Below are 6,897 nucleotides of genomic sequence, written 5' to 3' on the forward strand. Positions count from 1 at the left end.
GCCGCCGCCGCCGCCCTCCCGCGCGACTCGTTCCCTCACCCGAAACGAGGCTCCCGCCGCTCCGCTGCACGCGCGGCCCAGGCCCCGCCGCCGCCGCCGCCGCTCCCCCTCTACCCCCGCCGCTGCCCCATTTAAAGCCCGCCCCTCGGCACCGCACATCCGGACCTGGCCTTCCCCCCTCGGCCAATCGCCGGCCGGCCCTTCCGGGAGGGCTCACCCGGGGCGGGGCGGCGAGGGACAACGCAGCCAATCATCGGCACCGCCCTCTCCGTGACGCAGGAAGGGCGACTCCTCTCCCTGTCACGGCCTCTGAGGATGCCGCCCTGGGGACGGGGATTGGCCCGAGGGCCTGTCTGTCTCGGGGAGGGCGGACCAATGGGACAGTGGTGACGCACCTGTCCCTCTCTCAGCAGGAAGAAGGCGCTGAGGCTAGAGGAAACAAACCTCTCCCATTGGCCGGCGGTGAGAGCGGAGAGGCGTGCGATTGGCTAGCGGGGGCGGAGGGGGCGGGTGCAGCCGAGGGCTGCGGCCGGCACCTCAGTGCGAGGGCCCCATCCCTCAGGGGCTGAGGGCGGTGCTGGGGGAGGCCGGGACTCACTACACCTCGTTTTTTTCTTATTTAAGTTAATAAAACATAACAGCTTCCCATGCTGTCGCTGAGCAGGTGCACATATACACATAGACCCACACAGAGTGGTAATTTATAGTTACCCGTACATACACATGTACATGAAGGCAGAAAATGTAGCTCTGAGGGAAGGAGCTGAAGAGAGGGAGCAGAGTAAGAATAAAAACTAACTCACTCTATATTTTTATTTGCAATCAGACTTCTCCTGAGCCTGGGAGAACACCTGCAAAAAGGCTATGCCAAAAATGAAGGAATGTGCCCAGGTTTGGGAGACGACGACAAAATCCGTGCTAGCTCAAGTACAAAAACTACCGAGAACATGTAAAATGAAATGAATACTGGGTGAATTTTATTTTGTCCCTATTACTCCGTTATCATTCTGGCCAAACCGCTGCTGCGGGCACCAGATCCCTTTTGCAGTGTCCTGCCATCTAAAGCAGACTTTGTTTAACCCTAAATGGTTAAACTCTAGGAATGTTTCTTTTAGAGAAGAAATTAGAGATTTTAGTCACCATCCCCAGTGGTTTCAAGGCCTCAGTAAGGTATGAAACGATGTCTTGTGGCCTAAGACAAGGATGCAATAAATATGGCTGTTGTCTGAGAAACAGGAAGATCATTAGTTTTAATGGCTAATTAAGCAGTTAGAATGTCTTGCCAACATGACAAGTGAGACAAGGGACAGGTGGAGAAGATGAGGATTGAGGAAGAAATGACCCTTACCCAGGGTGAGCACCACCAGAAGGCACAACTACGCATGCCCAAAAGTTCATTATATTATGTAAATGAATTCTCGGAAATGCAATGAATATGCTAACGTTTTCTTGGAATTGCATTGACTATGTAGAGCTGTTGTGTATAAATTTGGCTGGAGGACAGCATTCAGGGAGCACAGGAGGAGTGATCCCCTGTGCTCCCGGTGCTGTAATAAGGAATGCCTGCTTTCTAAACCTCCAAATTGAGTCTGAGAGAGTTTTATCTGCCCTTTTATGGCAGTAACAGTTCCCCACAGCCACCCTCGGGGTGCCTACCTACACCCCCACCTTCCACTGCTGCAAGCAGTAATCCTTCCTCATCTCCTTCCTGCTATATTTTACTTTTTTTCCCTGCTCCAGCTCTTTCCCCACCATCTTTCCTTTGAAGGTTATGTTCCCAGAAATCTTTTTTAGGTGGTTATCTCCCCCAGTGGGCTTTTCAGGCCTGACCATTCCTCAAAGTCAGACCTGCACTAGGTCCTGGTCTTACTAAGAAATGCAAAACTACAGAAATAATACCCTGACAAGAAAGAAATTAATTTTTGCTTAGTAGATTTTCTTAAATGCTTTTTTCTGAACCATTGAGATGGAAAACACTTTTTCTAAAAAAAAAATCATTTTTTACTGGAACCACCTGTTATTAATGAACAGATCTACAATGTCATCATTTATGTCAATCCAGAAAGAGTATCTGTTTGCAATCAGGATGCAAGGTCACCACTAAAAATAGCATTTCTATGCTCAAATGATGCCAAATGTTTTCCTGAAGTACCAAAGCATTCTAGTTTAGGTCCCTGGGTTTATTGTTTCCTTTTGGAAAGACATAGACCTGTTGGAACGGGTCCAGCAGAGGGCCAAGAAGATGCACAAAAGGCTGGAGCACCTCCCCTATGAAGACAGGCTGAGAGAGCTGGGGTTGTTCAGCCTGGAGAAGAGAAGGCTCCAGAGAGACCTTATAACAACTGTCCAGTATCTGAAGGGGGCTACAGGAGAGCTGGGGCAGGACTCTTGATCAGGGAGGGGAGCCATAGGACAAGGGATAATGGCTTTAAACTGAAAGAGGGGAGATTTACATTAGATACTAGAAAGAAATTCTTTGCTGTGAGGGTGGTGAGACACTGGAACAGGTTTCCCAGAGAAGCTGTGGCTGCCCCATCCCTGGAGGGGTTCAAGGCCAGGCTGGATGGGGCTTGGAGCAACCTGGTCTGGTGGGAGGTGTCCCTGCCCAGGGCAGGGGGTTGGAACTGGATGATCTTTAAAGTGCCTTCTAACCCAAATCATTCTATGATTCTATGATCTTTAAGGTCCCTTCCAACTCTAACCGTTCTATGATTCTATGATTTTGTCCTGTGTATGATCAAGTGAGGATCTGAAAAGGTGGCTTTCAATCAAGCGCAATAGTGAATCTTTGGTGTGTGTGCAACCCTCACTCAGCAGCACTGGCTGTACACCTGCAGGGTCATAAAAGGTAGTTTTGCTTCTGAAACCCGTAGCCCATCCAAACAGATGTCCTGGACTCAGGTGAGCTTTACACATCAGGAAAGTTAAATGAATACAGAATTTACACACTCGTAAATCAATAATACCAGAATAACTAAACTTAAATATAATTACTTTGAAGAAGAATGCAGGAAGTTGACCTGCAAGAAGAACTAAAATACTCAAAAAATGACTAGATTACCTTCTCAGTCATACCAGATCTGAATGAATTCTACTTAAATAAATCTTTACATTTTAACCATGTAAGAGAACAATCTGACCTTGAATGCCTTTTGTATATTGCTTACCTCATGAAAGGTTTCTTTCCCTATGGCTTGGGACCTGTAGAAAAAATTGTAAGATTAGTACAAGCCTAAACAACCTTTAGATACTTTTTTTATTCCCCACCTTTAGATAACTTTGTATCTATTTCACTCAGAAGTCTAAATCGTAGACTCATAGAATCATTGAGGTTGGAAAAGTTAATTGAAACCTACCATTAACCGACCAAAAGACCCTTAAGATCATCGAAACCCACCATTAACCTAACACTGCCAAGTCCACTACTGCACCGTGTCCCTAAAGTGCTACATCTACACGTCTTAAATCCCTCCAGGGATGGTGCCTCAGCCACTTCCCTGGGCAGCCTGTTCCAATGCTTTACAACCCTTTCTGTGAAGAATTTTTTCCTAATACCCATCCTAACCCTGCACTGGTACAACTTGAGGTCATTTCCTCTTGTCCTGTCGCCTGAGACTTGGGAGAAGAGACCGACCCCCCCTGGCTGCCCCCTCCTTTCAGGGAGTTGCAGAGAGCGAGAAGGTCTCCCCTCAGCCTCCTTTTCTCCAGGCTGAACACCCCCAGCTCCCTCAGCCATAAGACTTGTGCTCCAGACCCCTCACCAGCTCCGTTGCCCTTCTCTGGACCCACTCCAGCCCCTCAATGTCTTCTTTGTGGTGAGGGACCCAAAACTGGACACAGCACTTGAGGTGGGGCCTCACCAGTGCCAAGTACAGGAGGACAATATCTTCCCTAATCCTACTCACCACGCAGCCCAGGATGCTGTTGGCGTTCTTGACCATCTAACATTTAATTGAAAACAACGTTTTTAGGTTAGCACAGGAAAAATTGTTGGCCAAGATTTTTCACACCACAAAGCCATATATACTTATAATCCAAACCCCAATATTCTTGAGCACCCACCTGTATCTCTGTGGAAGAAGGAAGAGTGCGATGGCCATGTGGTTTAAGGCATATTCCATATTATGTTTAATTGTTTAATGTGCAAAGAGGCTGGATAGTTCTGACTGACTTCACCTGGGGCAGAATTTCACCTTGTGGTGGCAGCAGTTCTGCGAAGTAACCTGAAAGAGAGAGAGAGGAGGAAAGTTTAACTGTTTTTGAGGAGTTTGAGGGGCGGCTGGGCACCACTAGGTGGTGTTCTGCAGCTGTTCTACTCGCGTATTGTCACCCACAGGCAGACAAATGGCAAAAACACTTTATTGACTGAAACACGGGGTATGCTGTGTGACGAAAAGAAATGATGAGGCCTAGTGCTCCTGGCTGCAAACAAATATGGGTGGCTTATCTCCCACCGAAGTCCCCGGTAGCTCTATAGGGAGACTAATTATTTGAAAAATAACCTAGATAACTAGCAAAACATGACCTTACTCGTAACTACTGATATTAACGTGATCTTTTCTCTCTAAAAATGGAAAGGTGAAAGATGCTATTTTCTCTTTTTCGAAGCTGAAAAGCAGAATTACAAATGTGGTTAAAAACCTGAGCTCCTCAACATCTTTTTTGTACTTTTAAGTGGAATTCCCTTGTGATTTGTATACTAGAAGAACATACTATCAACACTTTAGAGAACTATCTAAGTAAAAATAAAAGCAGTCAAGGAGTCAATTCAGATTTATTTAAGGTTTTGTTACCTTTGTGTAAATGGTGTACTTTCTGATGCAGGGATTATTTTAAATTTCTCCATGCTGGTGCCTATTTGCATAATTACCTAATGGTGAATGCAGAGTTCCTGATAACAGGACATATCCTTTCAGTAAACCAAGAGAGAGAAATCGCCAGATCCCTAAAATACGTTGATAAACATACAAGAATATTTTTAAGTGGGTGTTTTTGTTTTAAAGACACCTATGAAGCAGCGAATGGAAGGAGGTTATTTCCCAGTTGTCCGTAGGGAGGAATACGTCATGTCACATGTCCCTCCTCGTTCTGGGGGACAGCAGTACAAACCATACCTGAGCAAACTGCTCAGAATGGCTATTTTCTGGTAAGGCAAGAGCTATTGCCCTGGCCCTTCTCTCTAGGTAATGCCAGGCATGTGCCAGAAAGGTGTTTGATTTAGGAAGGCCTCCCCAAAACACATTACCTGAAACACCAGTTCCCATATAGGCCCTGAGACCTTGAGAGAAAACACTGTCTGGACCCGTGGTTCCTGGGGTGGGGGGTCTCTCGAGCTGCCTTGGCACCCAGCTCCATTTGGGTTTGAAAGCCAGCACTGTTTTTCTCAGTTTCACCCAGATTTACCTCAGCACAAGACAAGCCTGTTAACGAAATATGAGAAAGAAAAGATCAAAATTAGAAACAACTAAGTAGAAGTTCAAGTTTTTTAGGAGCAAGATTGGAAACAAGCAGCAAATCAAATATAACGTCCCCCCTCTAGCTTACGCTTAATAGTAAAATATTTCTCTAGTTTCTTAAAACCAAGCATAAGCTGGAAACTTTTTCTTACAGTACTGTCAGTTTCAGAGGTTGTAGTTATTTTGCCTAATGCATTTATTACAATGAAATTGCTAGAATGGATGTAGCTGTAGATGCACCAGCACAAAAATGCTTTGGAATGCATATTTGCTTTCCCCGTGGAAGAGATAAGATGAAACAGGGCTAACTGCAGCATCAACATTTGTTAGGTAGTTCTTAGGATAGGTTCTTTGCTCAGTCAGCAGCAAAAGGGTAAATCTCCAACTGCAACCTCACTGTTGTAATAGAGGGTCAGAAATACTAAATTCATTTATTACCCATAGGAAGCCTCCTATCTTCCTAGACTCACTTCATATAAAACAAGAATACATATGTATATAATATTTGGACACTTTTATATTTGCACACCTGTCAATGTGTTTAACAACACGAGGGCTTGGCCATATTAGTGGTTCCTGACTACAGAAGCTATCGATTACTAAAGATTACATCATAGCCTTCAAACTACGCTTCCTTCAATGTGTCTCACATTGTGGAAAAACTACATTAATCATTTAAATATGAATGTATTTTAGATTCTTTAATTTATGAGCTAGAAGCCCTAAGTATTGTGAGTCCAGCTGTGCAGAATTCAGAACCATGAAACTTCTAAAACTGACGTAAAATACATTTTTTTTAAATTCCTTTCTTATTTGCTTACTTAGTAGCTCTTATTTGAATGGTGAGAATTACTGTTCTAAGATGAATTTTGATTCCGCATGGTATGTTTTTGGAAGTAATTCCCCATTTTGAGAAGAAGGACTATTTTATCAATAAATTGAAAAAAAAAAAAAAAGGTTGGATACTTTCATCTGACTAGAGGCTTATAATGTTAGAAGGAATCCCATGAACAAAAGTCTTAGAACCCAATTGGAATGGTTTTCTACTTAGGGGCACACTTGCTTATAGGGTAAAATATCCCAGGAACGGTAAGTGGTTGAGAGGAACACCATTTGTTTGTCACACGTTTTGGAAATACGTTTCCATATCGAAATCATATGAATCCTCTGCCTTGTAAATGCTAACACGTAAAATTAATCTAAAAACTACAAATCCACACAGCTTACATAAAGGCGTTTTTCTTTAATTCTTACCTATGTGTGTCTACTGATTAATTAAAATTCCTCATTTTAGATTTTTTACAGCCATTCTTTGATGATTTTTCATAAGGCATTAATTAGACTTACAGCTGTAATTACTATTTCCTTATGAATAAGATTTTTCTTTTTTCCTAATACCTTCCTTTCAGGGAATATCTTGAATCATGGTCATGCAAACCAT

The 6,897-nt window shown here is 43.8% G+C and overlaps 1 protein-coding gene across 2 annotated transcripts in view; it reads right to left on the bottom strand.

Moving 5' to 3' along the window:
• Positions 1 to 94, bottom strand: part of AKTIP (AKT interacting protein) — a 13,759-nt gene extending 13,665 nt beyond the window's left edge. For both annotated transcript variants that reach the window (XM_014942594.1, XM_014942593.1), the window contains exon 1: positions 40 to 94. The gene's annotated coding sequence lies outside the window, so the exon portion shown is untranslated. The remainder of the gene's footprint in view (positions 1 to 39) is intronic.
• Between the last annotated feature and the right edge of the window lie 6,803 nt (positions 95 to 6,897).

This window comes from Calidris pugnax, unplaced genomic scaffold (assembly GCF_001431845.1).
Source record: "Calidris pugnax isolate Ruff unplaced genomic scaffold, ASM143184v1 scaffold28, whole genome shotgun sequence".
Taxonomy (NCBI): Eukaryota; Metazoa; Chordata; class Aves; order Charadriiformes; family Scolopacidae; genus Calidris; species Calidris pugnax.